We start from the raw sequence: 12,500 nt of genomic DNA, 5'->3' as shown, positions 1-12,500 counted from the left end.
CTCGAATTTGCTTCCACGCGGCGCGCAAAATCGCGCAAGGAAAAATCGGACCAAAAATTAACCAATGCTCCAGCAGTATTAATGACCCTGATGTAAACAAGACAAACGTCTTTCTCTGGTCATTCTGCAATCTGTTAAATAAATAAAAAGAACGTTTGACTGGCCGCCGAGCCATACTGTAGTGTACATGGTGACTGCTTGACTTAAAAAAAAAAAAAAAAAAAAAAAAATTATTAATAAAAATATTTAATAATTTTTTTTTTAATACTTTTTTTTGGGCTTCCCCTGTTATTTTACCCACGCGACGCCACTGGAGGGGGGGGGGGGGCGGGGCGGCGCAGTGGTGAATCTCGCCTAGGGCGCTAAATGGGCTAGGTCCGCCCCTGTGCGTGTGTGTGTGTATGTGTGTATGTGTCTGTGTGTGTGTTTATGTTTATTTAGGATCCACATTAGCTTTTGCACTTGACAAAAGCTCACATGAAACAACAGCACCTCTCATAGCATCCTTCCCACACTCATCCTCCAATTCGTTCGTGGCCTCAGCCACCGTACAGGCTGGGAAGACCTTGAGACACTGCGCTGCCATATCATCTCCTGTCACATGCTTCTCCGGCACGCCTGTCAACTCTGGTTTCACCACCGGGCCTAACACAAAACCACAATCAAGAGAATCATTATGCAGAGGTACATCCACAGTGTGCTTTCCAAAATTCTCAACAGGTACACATTTTAACTCAACAAAGAATGTGTCACTAAGTGTAAGGTGCATCCACAAATCCACCCCCAAAGCCCCGAACAACGACACCGGAATGCAAAGAAGAGTTTTCTGAAAATGGCAAAACCCCCTCCAGAATGAGGGACTGAAAAGCACCGGTATCTCTCCAAATTGTTATAGCCTGTTTGGATTAGTCAGGGAAACAAATCGATTCATCATAAACCTTGAGGAACCCTCGAGTTCTTTGTCCACACATTTGATACTTTCCCCATCCCCATCTAACGTTGGCATAGGCGTCCTGCATATGGTTTCTACCAGAGCCACGGTTCTGAAATTTTTCTGCTCAAGCACCGGGCACCCAGCAACGATATGACCAGGTTCTTTACAGTAAAAACAGATAATCCCTTCTGGGAATGCACCAGCAGACCCACCCCGCCTAGGAGGTGAAGTTAACTGACCAGCAGACACAGGTTTTGGGAAACGGCCCCCCTGAACAGGACGCCTATCCCCGGACTCAACACGGTAGTCCTCCAAAAACACGGACTTGTGTGTCAACACAAACTCATCGGCGAAGACAGCGGCGTCGCCTATCTTCGATACCCCACGCTCATTTAGATGTGTGGAAACGGTATCAGGAACACATCTTTTAAATTCCTCTAGGAGAATCAACTGCCTAAGCTGCTCTCTTGACTCTGCCTTCTGAGAAGTGCACCACCTGTCAAACAGGTTCTCCTTCTCCCTACCAAACTCAACATAAGACTGCCCCTCCAACCTGCGATAACCTCTAAAACGCTGACGATAGGCCTCAGGGACCAACTCATAAGCCCTCAAAATGGAAGCTTTAACCAGCTCATAATCAGCGCTTTGTTCAAGGGACAGAGCAGTGTAGGCTTCTTGTGCCCTACCAACTAAAACACATTGCAGCAGCAGTGTCCAGGCGGTATCAGGCCACTTCAATGTGGTTGCCACCCGTTCAAAAAGGGGAAAATATCTTTCCACGTCCTTCTCAAAAAATGGTGGCACCATCCTAATATTCCTGCCTACATCAAACCCGGAACGTGACTCTGGATGCAGAGCACCCGCCTGCAAGGCAGCATGCTTATATTCAAGCTCCTTCTGTGCACGCTCGTGCTCCAACAACATTTGTTTCTCCTTAAACTCACGCTCCTCTCTCCTCTCCTCATGCTCCTGCTGTAGCTGCCTTTCCTTAAACTCCAACTCCCTTATCCTCCAGTCACCCTCTACACCAGGTAATAGCGGAGATGCGCCAGACGAAGGAGGCTCCTCCACCCTCTCCTCAAGCACCTGTTCCCTAATGAGCAAAACGCTCAAAGCACCCAAGGCAGATGGTTTCAAACGTTTCTCACTGGGAGTAAGCTCGACCTTGTAGTGCACAGCAAGCTCGAGAAGCTGTTCTTTTGAAAACCTCTCCAATATGTCATGTGAAGGGTGATCCACAAAATCCCTAACGGAAGCCATCTTTTCTGCACCAGCGCCACAACCCGTTCACTTTAGAGTCACCAAAAAGCTGCCAAAAGCACCCTAGTACACACACAATCCACCTAAAGAGCCACCAAAGAAACACTAAAGAACCACTGAAGAACGACTAAAGAACCACGACGAAACACTGAAGAACCATACAGAATGCCAAAGCCACTAATAATAACCATAAAGGGACGCGGTGGCAATGTGTGCTACGGAGCGCACATTTCAAGGACGCGCAAAAAAAAACATAAAAAAAAACCACACCCACCCCAAATAGACGTGTCATACACTCAGGGTGTTAGGTGCTACCAGGTATGCTCACCAAACACTCAAACAAACAAAATAAATCCAACAAACAATTCCAAACAGGTGCGCCTTCTAACCTGATATGTATGACTACATATGCTTCTACGTCTAAACTGCACAGGACGCTAACCAACAACCAGAAAATAATGTCCCTATCTACATGTGGTGCCTACTAAACTATATATTTTAACAGCATAAGTAGTCACATCAAATTACAAACAAATACGGCATACTCACCTGTTTGATGAAATGGCTCAGCCCCCACGTTACACCATATGTAACGAACACCACCCAAACCATAATACGATGACACCCTGTGCAACACAAAAAAAAAACACCAAACAAGTTCTAGGGGTAAAAGATCCCGGACGAGCGCCCAATTGTTACGACCCTGGCTCATGGGTACGCAACCTATGTGTAACCAACACCAAAACCCTGTGCTCTAACTCAAAATGCTACTAAACCAAGGGACTATTAATGTAAATGTAAACTAAAGTACTAAGGTAAACCAACGGCCAAGGACTGAAGAACCTAACAGCTCTTTCTCTAAGCACAGACAGTGCATGTGTGTTACTAGGTCTGCCTTTAAAGCTCCCCAGCAGGTAACCAATCAGCACTAATTGGCTAATTGGCAGGCCTCACCTGCATGCCCGGTGACACAGGAGTGATCAGGCCTCTAGTACATAACAATTCATTTCCTTAGATTTTTTGTACATGTGATCTCAAGAAGGTGATTTTTAGCATGGTGTTATTCACTGTCAAAGATGCAAAGAAAAATCATAATTCATATTCTCCTTTGTTTCATCACAATTTAAGCAAGCCTAGTAATAGACACAATATCTCTGACACTGGGAATATATTCACTGAGGTCCATAGATGTACCTAGATACCAAGAACATGCAAATGGACCTTGTAGAAGTGGAGCAATACTCCACTTACTTACTGTAGGTATGTATTTTAGGCGGATTTTCAGAAAATAGGGCTCTGGGCTTAACTCATTCTGCGCAATCGCTTAATGCGCCAGAGGCCGCTAGTACGCCATCGCTTTAATCAATGGGGGGACTGCGAGATTTGCGAGTGCTTAAAATATATCTTATATTATAGCTATGGGTCTAATACACCCGTCGATTGTCAGTGAGTTGCTTCCAGTCAACATGTACAAAACGGATTGTTTTCTCATCCATACATTTCCGTTTTATACCGTTTTGAATATGAGTATAGTTTTGGTGATTCTTAGTAATCCCAGGAAAAGACGCGATAATAGCCCTTTAGTGGAATACACTTAACAACTAATAAAATAAATAATGATTAAAACCCGACTATACTCGTGATTGGCGCTGACCGGTTGGGGAGTTAACCTGACTATACTCGTGACTGGCGTTGAATGAGTTAATATTGTGCCTGGATCCGAACACCATTGCTTTTGTTTTTGCAATGTTGAGTACCAGTTTGTTATTGTTGACCCAGTCTGTTATGGCTTTTAACCTTTTAACACTTTCCGCGCCAGACCCGATGATAGTCGGGTTAACTCGCCGAACGTTCAGCGCCAGACCTGAGTATAGTCGGGTTTTGGCAGTTTTTTATTTTATTCGATATTTCCATTCATTATCCATCCAGGGAGCCTCGTGTTATCATAGGGAATGAGTCTGAGATCTGAAAAGTGCAATACCGGCCGCATCCTACCAGGCGGCGGTATCAAGCACCCTTTGAAACTCTGTGTATTGGGCTGTGCGTCGATTATATTGGTCCGGGCGGACTTTTCCATGTCGGGCAAGGGGAGCGGTTGTCCCGATCGGCTTAAGGAGCGGCGAATGCTCCAGATGGATGATGTATGGCGGATTATGTTGGCGACACGATCGACACCAATACTGGGACTCGCGATCAGATAATTGGAATATTCTTTTTGGGACACATCCTAGTCAAGGTAAGGGCTACATGATATCAATCTTGTGTTGATCAAAGCATGCCTTCATTGCGGTTCGAGCGTATGTGTGTAACGCTAGTCCATAACGTATTCCGTTGGTGACGATCAAAGCATAAAAAAACTATGAAAATAGATTTTTTTTATTCTAGCGTGTGTAGGGACGGAACGCCAATGCATTTAGTATAATACACGTTGGGGGCTATTACCAGCCTCCCATGAATTACCCTAGACCGCTCTAAAACCATACTTTTCACCACAGTATAAAACGGGAATGTATGGATCTTTTTCACATATTGAACGATAGATACTCTATGTCAAATGGGCAATAGTATTGTATCCATAGCTATAATATATAATATAGTTATAGCCCTGCAAACACCGCCATGTATTCCTATACTTTAGAGTGCTGGGCCCTCATTTATCAATGTTGCGTATGCACAGATATGTGCGTAACCCGTGCGTACGATCATTTTTAAGTGATTTGAACGTGAACTTGACTTTGTGCGTATATCTATGCACAGCTCGGAGCATGCGTAGCTGACGCCCGGTGGTAGAATATCGTTACTGCAGACGAACGGCATATGCGCTCCTCAGTTCATGCATTAGTTTCAATGCGGAAATAAGCTTTCGTGCATTACTCCCGACACTGGCGCGTGTTCTGTATGAACCGTAATTCATTATAGTTCATTGTGAAATAGCGACAGTAGTGTAATTATAACGGGCTCATGCGCGAACAAGAGGTTGGCTTGCTTGTTTGGCACGGGGGGCAGACGCAGAACACCCACCTCCAAACGCGATTAAATATTGTTTCAAATAAAAAGCGACATACTATTATTTTGTGTCATGTTTCCAAATAAGATTGGCCACAACGAAATGCTTTCTACTTCAATTTGTTGGTTAGAATAGATTGCCTCGCTCCGTTGAAACTTCACTGATAGTAACAGTAAAAGACAGTATTTTCTTTTGTGAGCTCCGCGCACAGACGTGATAATAATAATAATAATAATAATAATAATAATAATAATAATAATAATAATAATAATAATAATAATAATAATAATAATAATAATAATAATAGCTTCATTTTATATAGCGCCTTTCAAGAGACCCATGCAAGGTCGCTTTACATAGATAGGGGGGGAAATAACAAAGTAATAAACATAGTGGACAGACTATGTAAATATGATGATGGGATTCAAGTTCATTCGTTTGATCACATAGGCAGGCTACACATGGCGTATAGGCTACATCATGCATGGCAGTGAGATTCATTGTTCTTGTATATGCTCTCGTATTATTGTTTATATAGGCTACCCAATATTGACATTAAAATAGATTGTATGACTCTAGAAATCATATGCAGCAGGTAGAAAATTTACGAAAAATCCGTTGCGATTTGGAATAAACTTTAATCCCTGGGTATTAATCGAACAAAACGGAAAAAGGCAGTCATATTCCAGCACAGGCTTTATTAGTTAATATGGTCTTTAAGAGATATCATATCCAACATCACCGTATGTGTACATGTCTGTCAGCCTGTCTCGTATTTCTCCATAACATGCTTCCCTCGGGTCAGTCCATTATTTCACATCCCATGGGGGTGTTTCATTACCATATATGGATAATCGGGGCGGTTCTGGTATGCAAATACTTAAAACCGTGCACGAGCTCCAGCGTAGGATCAAAGTGATATTTATCAAGACAGGTGTGCGTACGACCTGTGTACGCACGTGTGATAAATCCCGTTTTTTTTGTGCGTACACATTCTAAATTCTGTGCTTACGAACGAAAGTAGAAGACTTTCTAAGAACTGTTGATAAATGAGGGCCCTGGCCTTTCAACCACACAGTGCACAGCGCCCTCTGGCGCTGAAAGTGTTAAGCCCAGAGCCCTATTTTCTGAAAATCCACCTAAAATACATACCTAAGTAAATGGAATATTGCTTGCCACTTCTACAAGGTCCAGTTGCATGTTCTTGGTATCTAGGGACATCTATGGACCTCAGTGAATGTATTCCCAGTGTCAGGAAGATTGTGTCTATTACTAGGCTTGGTTACATTGTGATGAAACAAAGGATAATATGAATTATGATTTTGCTTTGCATCTTTGACAGTGAATAACATCATGCTAAAAATGATGTTAGGGTTAGGGTTATGCCCAAATGGCTGACGACTAGTTGTAAAGCCCTGGCCTATACACCAGCTGTACGGTGGTGTAGTGGTTAACACTGTCGCCTCACAGCAAGAAGGTCCAGGGTTCGATTCCCGCTTGGGGACCAGGTTTCCGCGTTGTATCTCCCAGGCCTTTCTGTGTGGAGTTTGCATATTCTCCCCGTGCTTGCAAGGGTTTCCCCCCGATAAGATAAACCCAATGGAAAAACATGCACAACAGATCGCTGACGCTGTCGCGTCCTTGACGAAGACGGGCAGGAGCGCTTGGATTGGTCCCCGGGCGCGGTACCTCGCCGACGCCCTGTCTGCTCCCGGCTGCCCTTGGGGGGAACGACGACAGGATGGGTTAAGCGCAGAGCTCAATTGCATCGGCGACCCTGAGAAAAAAGACAATGCATGTGCATGGCCGCCTAGTTATAGTTGAAAGTGGGGGTGCAAGAATTAATAATTTTTTTACATTTAATGAACACCTGAATGTGCAATTTCCTGCAATATAGAGCCTTCACTACGCTGGATACATTTAAGGCCTGTTTAAAAACCCACTTTTATTCCCTAGCCTTCGATTAATCCTGTTTCTCCCACACCCTAACCCACACACTCCCATGCAATTTTATCCTGCCCTCTTGTATCTCTTCTTGTGCTCCTCTGTCCCTGGTGTGCTATACTGTACTTTGTGCTCCCCTATCCGCTTGTCCTATTTTTTTTATGTACTGTCCTGTCCTGTTGTGCCTTTTTGTATTTGTGTATTTTATAGGACATTGATTTTATGCTTTGACTGTACTGTACAGCACTTTGGTTGGCTCTCGAGCTTTTAAATGTGCTCTATAAATAAATTACTTGACTTGACTTGACTTCAATCTTGACCAATAAAGCAGCTCTTTTCACTATAAAACTCAGTTTATATTGCAGTATGATAGCCAATTACTATAATAATAATAATAACTTTCCCGATCCTCCCGAAGCACCTCCGTTCACATCGGCAGGAGCAGTAGCAACAACAACAACAACAACAACAACAACAACAACAACAAAAACCATTCTTAAATCATGACCACATCAACATGAAATATTCACTGCGAGGGCTCTTTTAGCTAACGCTAGCTAGGCACGTAGCTATACATTACAGTAGCATCACTTCACTGTCTACCGAGCTAGCGTTGGATACCAAGCAAGCTAACATGGACTTTGGTTAGGTAACGCTAAACTTAAAAACTTGCTATTAAGTATCATTGCGTATTATTAATTTTATTGAAATTACGTAGTTATGGTTAGATTTATATATTGTGGGGGGATATATCATATTTTTCATATGATCAAAAAGTGGGGGTGCAAAAGCACACGTTTGTACCCCCAAGTTCAATAGTGGCAGAGCACCTGCTCCAAATTCTCTATTGGCCAGGCGCCTATGTGCATGTGTGTGTGTATTCCTGTGTGTGTGTGCCGCCCATTGCATGTCCCATGTCGTTGCATGCCAAATAAAGACCTCTCTAAAGAGGTCCTGCATTATTATTATATTTGATTTCATAATTATATTATATTCTATTGTGCTTAACTTAGTTCATATTTCATTTTATATTACACCACCTCTTTATTGTGATTATAACCTAACCCAGCACCCAAAGGAATGAAGGAGATGAGTTATTTTTCTTTTAATATTTAATAATAATAATAATAATAACTTCATAATAATAATAATCATGACGTTGCATTACTGCTGATCAGCACACCTATCAGAAATAAATGTTTACTGTATGATAATCTCAGAACCAAGCATTTATAATTACATGGCTTAGTGCTTAGCCTTATTTATAATAGTGTTCACTGCCAGACTTGGAGCAAATCACGCCACTTTGCGAAGGCTATCTTCGCCAGGGGCTGCATATTTCTTGAACAAATCATATACCGTTTATAAGATCTATTTTCTGGTGTTCCAACGAAACCTCAATCAACAAAATCCATCCATAGATTCTGGCTGTACAGGACGAAATGTAAGGGAGCGTCCTTATTGCATAATACTACTGTACTATACTGTAACTTTTCCTGCGACAACACACCCCTCTTGACAATTTAGGCACTGTGCCAGTGAAGATATTTTATAAATTATGAATATTTTGAGTGAGCAAGTTGTATTTAATGTTTAGTTAGCATAATAGAACCTGCATTATTATATACTCCAGAATAAACGTTTCATTGGCCTGCTTCCAGCGTCTAATCCTCATGGACACGACGACTGGATGTTAAACTCTTACTGTCTTCTCCAGAGTCAGAAAAGAATATGTTTGAGCATTCATTAGAAAGCTATCCCGCTGCACGCTAGCCTAGCTTATCACAAATTAATGGAAGCGAGATACAGACTAGCTAGCCTAGCTATTGGCCAAAAAACACCAGCTGGTCTGTATCCGCTTCCATTCAAGTTTGAAACGTCCTGACCTCCCAACGTGGCCTGAAACTATGGATCAGCCATGTATTGTGCCACAAAAGCTGTGTGTGTGTGTGTGTGTGGTCACACACATTTAAACTACGAAATATCTGCCCTCTGACACATTTGCACACACAGACACACACACACCAGTGGCGGCTGGCCACTAGGGGCGCTCGGGCGCCGCCCCCCCTGGTTAACCCTGGTTAAAAGAGAGAAGAATAAGAAATATTTTGTTTTGTTTTTTTGTTTTATAGCCCTATAAATAATATAAACATGTTTAAAATGAATAATATTTACTAATTTTAAGTATGTTTGTGTTTCCAATGCACAATATAACGTTAATATATCAAATATAAATAATCGTTTTCCTGAACAGGAAGTGACTCACTGTCTGATAGAGAATACGTTCCGTTACCGTAGCCGCATTTCTCCTCGCCGCATTTCTCTCGGGCTAGACGCAATAGCGCTTTGAGTGCGCGTGCACGCCGTGCACTGTTTCATCGCTGTATCCGTCGCAGCCAATCAGTGAGTAACGCGCTGTGCGTTGAAATATGATGTATTATGATGGAACACGGGCGCATTTTGAAGCGGTCTAAGCAAGAGGCGTCTATAATTTCCGTAGCTGCATTTCTCTGAGACGCTCTCTGATTGGCCGACGCGGTGACGACAGTACTTTTCCGTAGCCGCATTTCTCAGTTTTGCTTAGAAGTGGACGGTAGAACGCCAGGTAGTTTGCAGGATGTTCGATGCTGTGTGTTGTGATGCAGTCTCGAGTCTGGACAGTGGGCAGTGGATATACATCGACAACAGTCTGGGGGACAGTCAGTGGACATACACTTTATCAAGCCCTCCGGCTGGACCACGTTTCAATTAAACAAAGTGAGTTAATTCTCTCTCTCTCTCTCTCTCTCTCTCTCTCTCTCTCTCTCTCTCTCTCTCTTCTCTCTCTCTCTCTCTCTCTCTCTCTCTTAGCCATTCAGCTAACGTTAGCCGCTGTTAGCCACTCAGCTAATGCTAAACTAACTAACTAACTAACTAACTAACTAACTAACTAACTAACTAACTAACTAACTAACTAACTAACTAACTAACTAACTAACTAACTAACTAACTAACTAACTAACTAACTAACTAACTAACTAACTAACTCTCTCTCTCTCTCTCTCTCTCTCTCTCTCTCTCTCTTCTCTCTCTATCTCTCTCTCTCTATCTCTCTCTCTCTCTCTCTATCTCTCTCTCTCTCTCTCTCTCTCTCTCTCTCTCTCTCTCTGGAGTGGAGTTTCTTTTGTATTGAAAATAAGTGGATTATGGCTTGTTCAATATCGTCTATGTTTGAATGAATGAATGAATGAAAACTTTATTAACAGATTGCAGAATGGGTACAATACAGTACGGCTCAATACACACAATTGTTAAGGGGATGCAGACCAGAGAAAGACGTTTGTCTTGTTTACATCAGGGTCCCCCGTTTTCGATTCATATCGATAGTTTAATAGCTAGCCTAGGCTCGTTTAACAATATGCAAAATATGTGTACAGCCCTGTACTCATACTGAACTTATTCTTGGTATATAATACTAGTATACTACATATACTAGGTCTGATTGTGTAATGAATCGATTCCACGTCGTGCTGTGTGTGAGAGAGAGAAAGAGAGAGAAGGAGAGATATAGGGGGATACTAATTAATTCCGCCCCCCCCCCCCTGTGAAGAATTCACGAGCCGCCACTGACACACACCCCTCAAACGGCAGACAAACTGTTAACAGAATCAGACACTGGAGCGGTGTGTGCGTGCGTGTGTGAGAGAGAGACAGAGAGGGAGAGGGGTCACTTTGAGGGAGTATTAGTATCTTTTCCCTCTACACACAGACACACGCACACACAGAGACATGCACACACACACAGACACATTGCATACACACACACACACACACACACACACACACACACACACACACACACACACACACACACACACACACACACACACACACACACACACACACACACACACACACACACACACACACACACACACACACACACACACACACACACACACACACACACACACACACACACACACACACACACACACACACAGTCACACCCAGGGGGCAGGACTTGCTGATCAGTAGAATAGGGTTGTGACCGCCTGCTGCTAATAAAATCTAACCTGTCTGCTTATTTCTGCTGGGACTGTCCTCCCCTTCCTCTCTCTCTCTCTCCCTCTCACTGTATCTCTCTGTCTATCTCTCTTTATTGATATGGGAAACATACGTTTACATTGCCAAACAAAACAAAACAATCAAACAGAGAAATCAAAGGAAATCAGTACATTACAGAAGGAATTTCTTGTACAGTCTTTATGGTGGTTTTATTCCGTTGCATGTCCTTTTCTTGGTCTTTCTCTCTATATATATATTTGTCTTTTTCTCTCTCTCTGTCTCTCTATCTGTCTGCCTGTTTCTCTCTATTTCTATATCTCTCTCTGTCTCTTTCTCTATCTATCTATCTATCTCTCTTCTTTCTCTATCTCTCTCTATATATCTATATCTGTCTCTCTCTCTGTCTCTCTCTCTGTCAGCCTGTGTCTCTGTCTCTCTCTATCTCTCTCTATCTGTCTCTTTCTCTCTGTCTCTCTATATCTCTGTTTCTCTCCTCTCCTCTTCCTCAGATTGATAATACACCTCCATAGTAGCTGGATCTTAATGAAACCCAAACATTGCTCATATATATACGGTCTATATTAAATATGATTGAATATATTTATATTTATCGTTATATCTATCTTTATATCTATCTCCTACCTATGTGTCTGTCTATTTCTGTCTCTCTCTCTGTCTGCCTGTTCTCTCTCTCTCTCTCTCTCTCTCTCTCTCTCTTTCTCTCTCTCTCTCTCTCTCTCTCTCTCTCTCTCTCTCTCTCTCTCTCTCTCTCTCTCTCTCTCTCTCTCTCTCTCTCTCTCTCTCTCTCTCTCTCTCTATTTTCTCTTTCTCTCTCTCTGTCTCTCACTCTGTCTGCCTGTTTCTCTGTTTCTCTCTGTTTCTCTCTCTGTCTCTCTCTCTCTCTCTCTCTCTCTCTCTCTTCTCTCTCTCTCTCTCTCTCTCTCTCTCTCTCTCTCTCTTCTCTCTCTCTCTCTCTCTCTCTCTCTCTCTCTATATATATATATATATATATATATATATATGTCTCTTTCTCTCTCTGTCTCTATCTCTCTCTCTATCTGTCTGCCTGTTTCTCTGTTTCTCTCTCTCTCTCCTCTTCCTCAGATTGATTAATACACCCCCATAGTAGCTGGATCCTAAATGAAACCCAAACATTGCTCAGTTTGGGTTACATATATATTAGGGCTGACAGGGCCGCCTCAGGGGGTGTGCGAGCAGTGCGGTCGCACAGGCCTCGCGGAAGGGGGGCCTCGCTCAATCTTTTTTTTTTTTTTTTTTTTTTTGCGAGGCCCCCCTCCCCGCGAGGCC

Source organism: Notolepis coatsorum (assembly GCF_963971535.1).
Source record: "Notolepis coatsorum genome assembly, chromosome: 9".
NCBI classification, from domain to species: domain Eukaryota; kingdom Metazoa; phylum Chordata; class Actinopteri; order Aulopiformes; family Paralepididae; genus Notolepis; species Notolepis coatsorum.
The sequence above is the reverse complement of the archived record's forward strand: the minus strand, read 5'-3'. Positions refer to the sequence as shown.